The 8,899-nt window shown below is 43.2% G+C and overlaps 1 pseudogene; it reads right to left on the bottom strand.

Moving 5' to 3' along the window:
- Window positions 1-613: 613 nt before the first annotated feature.
- LOC120058745 lies at window positions 614-4,755 on the bottom strand (annotated as a pseudogene).
- Between the last annotated feature and the right edge of the window lie 4,144 nt (window positions 4,756-8,899).

Raw genomic sequence — 8,899 nt, 5'->3', positions numbered from 1 at the left:
TTCTATGACGGTTATGGTGATGGTTCCCAAATCAAATCGTATGTTTCACACGCTTCGTAAACAACAGGTGTAGACTAACAGTGAAATGCTTACTCGCGGGCCCTTCCCAACAATGCAGTGAAACAATATATAAATAGTCCCAAAAAATTGAACAAAAAGTATGAAAAACAAAAACACAAGGAATAAATACACAAGTAATTAAAGCTTGGCTATATACACGGGTTACCAGTACCGAGTCAATGTGCAGGGGTACGAAGTAATTGAGGTAGATATGTACATACAGGTAGGGATATAGTGACTAGGCAACAGGATAGATAATAAACAGTAACTAACAGCAGTGTATGGGGTGAGTCAAAAGAGATTAGTGCAAAAAGAATCAATGCAGATATACCAGGTAGCTATTGGTTAACTGTTTAACTAACTATTTAGAAGTCTTATAGCTTGGGGGTAGAAGCTGTTCAGAGTCCTGTTGGTTCCAGACTTGGTGCAACGGTACCGCTTGCCGTGCAGTAGCAGAGAGAAGAGTGTATGATTTGGGTGGCTGGAGTCTTTGACATTTTTTAGGGTCTTCCTCTGACACCGCCTGGTATAGAGGTCCTGGATGGCAGGGAGCTTGGCCCCAGTGATGTGCTGGTCCGTACACACTACCCTCTGTAGCGCTTTGTGGCCCGGATACCAAACAGTAGCCAAACCAAGCGGTGATGCACCCCGTCAACATGCTCTCAATGGTGCAGCTGTAGACATTTTTGAGGATCTGAGGGCCTATGCCATGCCAAATGTGTGTGGACCATGATAGTTCCTTAGTGATGTGGACTCCGAGGAACTTGAAGCCCTCAACCTGTTCCACAACAGCCCCATCTATATACATGGGGGCGCGCTTGGATTACCAGTGAAAGCTTGGGTTGAAAGTTTTGCGCTGAAGTCTGGTTGATTTCTTTGTGTGTATTGGTGTTGGCTTTGAATGTATATTCTATATGTGTTTATTGGTATCTAAATAAAGGTAACTGTTTTACATTCATTTAGTTTTAAGTATATTTTCATGCATCTCAATTCACGGTTTCAATGAAACAAGCATCTTTTCAAAATATAAGTTCACTGTGATTTAATGTTCAATTCCCAACCATCCCAACTTATCAGCAGCATCAACATAGCAAAACGCAGGGACAAGTGTGCGTACGTGGAAGTGTGTGCGGGCATTCATGCACGGGCGTGTGTGTTGTGGATTCACTTGGGAATGTAGCCAGCGTGCAGGAGCCATTGGTAGGCAGAGAGAGTCCTGGGTGTGATCTCCTGTTCCAACTGGAAGCCTTTCTGTGGGTGGTCACGGATCCTCCCTAGAACACCTGGAATACACAAACAAAGTTTACACCTCGCACATAGCATCATACTCATGCCTGTTATTCCTACATTGCGTCAAGTGAAAACGGTTGGCAATGGAAAAACACTGACTTTCAGAATATTTTCATTCTGAATGCATTCATACACTCCTGCACTCCTGCTGAGTGTCGGCTGATGATAGTGTTTCTTTGTGAAGTAGAACGAAGCGAAAGGTCCCATAGAAAGACCTGGGGGAAATAAACTTCTTCAATTGACCTGCTAACCTGCTTGCACACCCACTCTGGTTTAGATTGAGTGTTGTTTTGTTTTTGTCCCGAACTGGTCCCAACTCCATCCACAACCTAATAAGACAGATGGTTACTTAATGCAAAAGAACTAAAGTAGGGTGGTTAGTCGGGCATATAACACAAAAGTCTAGCAACCCAAAGGTTGTGAGTTGGAATCTCATCAGACAACTTTAGCATTTAAGCTAATTAGCAACTTTTCAACTACTAACTACTTTTTAGCTACTTTGCAACTACTTAGCATGTTAGCTAACCATTCCCCTAACCCTTTTAGCTAACACTTCCCCTAACCCTTAAAACACCGAAACTTAATCATAGCTTCACTGACGTTAGCCACCTCCATAGGATCCCTTAACATACCATACCTTTCGCCAATTTGTACCATATTGTACGTTTTACAAATTCGTAACATATAATATGAATTGTAATTCGTAACATATAATACGAAATGGGTCAAGGACATCCACAAATTACTACATACCATATGAAACGTAACATGCTTGATGGAGTGTCTGCCCAGTTCTATTCGATCGGTAGAGGGGAGTAAACGAGGACAGAGGGAAGTAAAACGTTTTGTGGAATGAAATGCAGCCATGGTGTGCCAGCCCTGACTGCTCATCTAACTGCCTGACCTGACCCTGCTCGCTCTCACTGCCCTCTGGAAGTCCAGTCAGCAGCAGCACACAGTAAACATCCGCTACTGTGTGTGACCCATGGTGTGACCCCGGGCACAGAGGTCAAAAGTCAGCCCAAACACACACTGTTGTTTTTTTTACCAAAAAATACATTGAAAAATCCTTTAGCGAGGGTGACAGACGTGTCACTGAGAATTCCTGATATTCCTGCTCTGAAAATGTTGTTAAAATAGAAGTTGATAGCTGAGACCAAGTGTCTAACGGCAAATGCTAAGTGGAATCCTTGGGACGACCTTACCCTACCCTTACCTTAACCGTTTTAAATGTAATCTTCAACGGGGACACGTCAGAGTTAGACGTCCCAAAGATTCCACTTAAGACTTGTCCAACACATACCAGTACTTGCATTTTTTATTAGAGTGTGTTTCTCGACATCCTAAAGGTTAAATGTGTGATGTTGATATTATAAGGGAAAATCCTGAAGTAAATTTGACATCACAATAACATCAGCACTGACCCCTGTAATGTTGTGATAAGTATGAGTATAGTGCATTGTGTAAATAAAACAATGCAGAATCAAGTTAAATTAAACACATTAAATCATAAATAAATACCATATTTCACAGTTATATAAATATTTCTTTAGTCCTATAATATGAACAAACTACATTTGGTAGGTGCTAAACAGTGAGGAAAAGGAAAAGGCATGGACGTCTTTCACTCCTCTTCCCTGGCAGACCTACAACCTGGTGGGCTTTTCCTCCCCACTGCCCTGTCCCTGGGTCTACAGGTAGACATCATACAGCTCCCTGAGGTGAATTATCAGCTCATCTGTGTTCTGGCCTGTGAGGGCTGACACAGGGATCACCCTTTGGGCCATGTGGCCCCTGAGGGCGTCCATTTTCCCCCGAGCCCCAGGCAGGTCCATTTTGTTGGCCATGATAACGTAGGGCCAGTGGGAGAGTCCGGCTCGTACTGGTCCAGCTCGAAACGCAGGTGCTGGAGCTGGGTCCAGGGTTCTGGGGAGGACAGGTCCAGGACAAGGAAGTGACAGGAAGCAGGAAGTGACAGCACTCAGCGTGGCGCAGGAAGGAGATCCCCAGGCCTCGGTTCAGATGGGCCCCATGGATGACACCAGGGATGTCAGCCACCAGACATTGGGGAAAGGGAGGGATGGTAAACTGCATGATCAACCTCTGTGCCCAACATAGTATACAACAGTAGGACAAACTCCATTACCTGCCACTTGCTCATGGTCCCTGTACTTAACAATGCCCACGTGGGGTTGAGGGTTGTGAAGGGGTAGGCAGCCACAGCAGGCCTGGCATTGGAGATGGCCCACAGCAGAGATGACGTCCCTGCATTGGGAAACCCAACCTGAAGTGGAAAAACACACACTAACATGTAAATCTAAGAAAATGTTATACATTTTTGTGGTATCAAGTAACATCCCAATTATACGTCCACAATTTTATTGTAACCAGCCCACATTATCATAACATAGACCTAGTCGGAGGAGAGTGAGCCCCACTCCCATGTCTCACCAGTCCGGCATGGGCCACGGTACGCAGCTCCAGCTGGAGGACAACTCTCCTGGCCTCTCTCTCCCGGGGTGGCCATCATTGGGGCACGGTTCTCATTGGACAGGAAGCGCGGTTCCCCTTTCCCCCCGCCCCTCCAAACACAGCCACATACTCCTGGCAATGCTGGGAGAGGTCTGCCATAGAGGTCTGCCCTGCTCCTTCACCACCGTGCCCACTGGCACCTGCATGGTCCCAAAACACCACACACAACATTCAGTTTGACCTTCACTTTATTATACAGTCAGCATTACGGTATTTGGTATTAAAGTAATTCAAATCAATGTTCATACAAAAGCCCCTAATTCAAAGTAACACCCCGGCCGTAGCCATGAGTACTAACGCACAGCGATGTAGGTTGTGCTGGCGTTGCGTCCGTAGCAGTTCTTACAGCCTCCTGAGTGGCCCTCACCTCCTTTGTAAACGAGGGTGAACTGCGCCAGGGATTTCACCTGTCGTTCGACTGGAGTCGCGCAAATAGCAGATAGACGGAAATAGGACTTGATGTAAGCATACGAAACCTTTCTCCAATGTCCTGGGTTAAAATATCCCTACAAATTAAAAATGTTCTTCAGCCTCATTCTATCATTGTTTCAAATTTTAGGCCAATTGTGGATTTCGGCATGATCACAACGTTGATCTGAATAGGTAAACGAAAGCTTTTCAGAAGATCAAGACTTTTTAACCAGATTATAAACAATGTATAACCAGGTCGGTTTGAGAAAAGTGCAACACTGTTGAGAGTGACCGTGTCTCTCACCCACTTTTGATGATGTTCCCTCCGTCCGGTCCACCCCACTCTTTCCGGGGCTCACTATGGAAGGTGCAGGCCCCTTTCCCACCTGCTCCAGCCAGTAGCTTCTCATTGCGGTGGTCCACAAAGTGGCGAGTCGAAACAGAGTGAGAGCTTAAAGACATCTACCTGCATTCTAAAATCATATCCCACTTGCACCCTCTTGAAAACTTAACTAAGCTAATATCATTGTCACATCTTATAGTCTAATCAATATTTACTTATCCTTATTTGAGTCAGTGTTCACTTCGTCAACAATAATAGTGACTCAAATATTAATCACACACCTATTTTTCAGTGGCAATTGACGAGACTAGAACTGACTAAATTGACCCAGAAACATATATATTTCAGTTGACTAAAACGAGACAAGACGAAATGATCTGTGACTAAAATCTCACTACTAAATGGACTGGACAAGAGTTTTTAGAGAGATTGAGAGCTTTGAGTGATAAGCACAATGAATATTGGCAGCACAGAAGCACAGCGTAGTTCTGTTAAGCAGTGTGAAGGACCCGCCACACACAGCCTAGCCTACATCAGCTTGTGAGCTGCGGGGGAGCAAGCGATGAGTGTGGGTGGGCAGACAGGCTGATAAGCTCCGCTCCGCCTCCGATCATACACATATTCAACATAACTAACCAGTCACCACCAGCCTTCTAGTTAGATACCCTTTACCTGGTTAAGAAACACAAGCTGCTTAACTAAACTAAAAACAATAGCAGCAGCATTAAGTTTAATAGTAAAACAACAGTCTAGCTATGTTTTTCTCTCCCTTGAGTATAGAAACGTTTTTGAATTTGTAGTCTCACTCAACCCTCACACTTTTCCCACTGCATGTCATAGATAGGTTCTGTAATTAACGTACCAGCCAAGTCTCCCTCTTTTCCTCAGAGAAAACGGCTTGATTCTAGGCATTACCGTTCAAAAGATATTATCCATAATACCAGCACTCACTTTTTTTCTTTCCATCGCGCATTGGTGAGCCGCATTTTACATTCATAAAGCATATCACGGCCCTTGCCAAGAGTGTGCAAAGCCGTCATCAAGGCAAAGGGATGCTATTTGAAGAATCTCAAATATAAAATATATTTTGATTTGTTTAACACTTTTTTGGTTACATGATTCCATATGTATTATTTCACAGTTTTGATGTCTTCACTATTATTCTACAATGTGGAAAATAGTAAAAATCAAGGAAAACCCTTGAATGAGTAGGTGTTCTAAAACTTTTGACCGGTAGTGTATGTTTGTCATATTTCTGCTGTTGGCAAGAGAATTGGATGTTACGCAGAAGAATACGTTGGTAGGACAAGTCTATGTATGTTTGTGCACATGGAAGACAGTGATTTATGTTTACTATAGGTTAATGAGGCAATACAAATGTGATGTGACTAAAAATGAAAGGGCATTTAGTTGACTAAAATGGCCCACTGTTTCTCATTCTGACATTAAATCGACCAAATCATTATTCAGATGACAAAAATGCAACTAAGACAATGATATTTTAGTCAAAATGATTAAGACTAGACCACTTTTTTTTTTAATGCAAAAATGAACACTGATTTGAATGCATGAAGGAACAAGTAAGCCCTGTCCAGATTTCTCCAAAGTGCAGAAAAACTAGTGGATAGGCATTGTAACCTATCTAGCTATAGTATAATCGGAAAGCATTCAGACCGCATTACTTTTTTCACATTTTGTTACGTTATAGCCTTATTCTAAAATTAATAAAATCGTTTCCCCCCCCTTCATGAATCTACACACAATACCCCATAACGATAAAGCAAAAACAGGTTTTTAGAAATTGTAGCAAACTTAATTTCAGTCAAAAGTTTGGACACATCTACCCATTCCATTTTTGTTTTGTTTTACAATTTTCTACATTGTAGAATAAAAGTGAAGATATCAAAACTATGAAATAAAACATATGGAATCATGTAGTAACCAAAAAAGTGTTAAACAAATCAAAATATTCTTCAAAGTAGCCGCCTTGATGACAGCTTTGCACACTCTTGGCATTCTCTCAACCAGCTTCACCTGGAATGTATTTCAATTAACAGGTGTGCCTTCTTAAAAGTTCATTTGTGGAATTTATTTCCTATTTCCGTTTGAGCCAATCAGTTGTGTTGTGACAAGGTAGGGGGTATACAGAAGATAGCCCTATTTGGTAAAATACCAAGTCCATATTATGGCAAGAACAACTCAAATAATCAAAGAGAAACGAGTCCATCATTACATGAAGCTCAGTCAAGTGCAAAGTTCCTTCAAGTGCAGTCTCAAAAACCATCCAGCGCTATGAAGAAACTGGCTCTCACGAGGACCGCCACAGGAAAGGAAGACCCAAAGTTACCTCTGCTGCAGAGGATAATTTCATTAGAGTTACCAGCCTCTGATTGCAGCCCAAATAAATGCTTCATAGAGTTCAAGTAACAGATACATCACAACATCAACTGTTCAGAAGAGACTGCATGAAATCAGGCTTTCAAGATCAAATTGCTGCAAAAAAAACACTACTAAAGGGCACCAATAACAAGAAGAGACTTGCTTGGGCCAAGAAACCAGAGCAATGGACATTAGACCGGTAGAAATCTGTCCTTTGATCTGAGGAGTCCAATTTAGAGATTTTTGGTTCCAACCGCCGTGTCTTTGTAAGACGCAGAGTAGGTGAACGGATGATCTCCGCATGTGCGGTCCCCACCATGAAGCATGGAGGAGGAGGTGTGTTGTTTGTTTTGCTGGTGACACCGTCTGTGATTTATTTAGAATTCAAGGCACACTTAACCAGCATGGTTATCACAGCATTCTGCAGCGATACGCCATCCCATCTGGTTTGCACTTAGTGAGACTATCATTTGTTTTTCAACCTCCAGGCTGTGTAAGGGCTATTTGTCCAATAAAGAGAGTGATGGAGTGCTGCATCAGATTACCTGGCCTCCACAATCCCCTGACCTCAACCAAATTGAAATGGTTTGGGATGATTTGGACCTCAGAGTGAAGGAAAAGCAGCCAACAAGTGCTCAGCATATGTTGGAACTCCTTCTAGACTGTTGGAAAAGCATTCCAGGTGAAACTGGATGAGAGAATGCCAAGAGTGTGCAAAGCTGTCATCAAGACAAAGGGTGGCTACTTTGAAGAATCTAAAATATATTTTGATTTGTTTAACACTTTTTTGGTTACTACATGATTCCATGTGTTATTTCATAGTTTTGATGTCTTCACTATTATTCTACAATGTAGACAATAGTAAAAATAAAAAATAAAAATAAAAACCTGTGAATGAGTAAGTGTCCAAACTTTTGACTGGTACTGTAAGTATTCAGACCCTTTACTCAGTACTTTATTGAAGCACCTTTGCCAGCGATTACAGCCTCGAGTCTTCTTGGGTATGACGCTACAAGCTTGGCACACCTGTATTTGGGGAGTTTCTCCTATTCTTTTCTGCAGATCCTCTCAAGCTCTTTCAGGTTGGATGTGGAGTGTCGCTGCACAGCTATTTTCAGGTATCTGCAGAGATGTTCGATCGGGCCACTCCGGGCCACTCAAGGACATTCAGAGACTCCAGAAGCCACTCCTGCGTTGTCTTGGCTGTGTGCGCTTAGGGTCGTTGTCCTGTTGGAAGGTGAACCTTCGCCCCAGTCTGAGGACTTGAGCAGGGTTTCATCAACGATCTCTCTGCACTTTGCTCCATTCATCTTTCCCTCGATCCTGACTAGTCTCCCAGTCCCTGGCGCTGAAAAAAATCCCCACAGCATGATGCTGCCACCACCATGCTTCCCCATAGTGATGGTGCCAGGTTCCCTCCAGCTTGGCATTCAGGCTAAAGAGTTCAATCTTCGTTTCATCAGACAAGAGAATCGTGTTTCTCATGGTCTGAGTCTTTTAGGTGCCTTTTGGCAAACACCAAGTGGGTTGTCATGTGCCTTTTACTGAGGAGTGGCTTCTGTCTGGCCACTCTACCATAAAGGCCTGATTGATGGAGTGTTTCAAACATGGTTGTTCTTCTGGAAGGTTCTCCCATCTCCACAGAAGAACTCTGGAGCTCTGTCAGAGTGACCATCGTGTTCGGCCCTTCTCCCCCAATTACTCAGTTTGGCCGGGCAGCTAGCTCTAGGAAGTCTTAGTGGTTCCAAACTTCTTCCATTTAGGAATGATGAAGGCCACTGTGTTCTTGGGGACCTTCAATGCTGCAGCAATGTTTTGGTACCCTTCCCCAGATCTGTGACTCGAGACAATCCTGTCTCAGGGCTCTAAGGACAATTACTTGTA

The sequence above is a fragment of the Salvelinus namaycush genome, chromosome 14 (assembly GCF_016432855.1).
Source record: "Salvelinus namaycush isolate Seneca chromosome 14, SaNama_1.0, whole genome shotgun sequence".
Taxonomy (NCBI): Eukaryota; Metazoa; Chordata; class Actinopteri; order Salmoniformes; family Salmonidae; genus Salvelinus; species Salvelinus namaycush.
The sequence above is the reverse complement of the archived record's forward strand: the minus strand, read 5'-3'. Positions and strand labels throughout refer to the sequence as shown.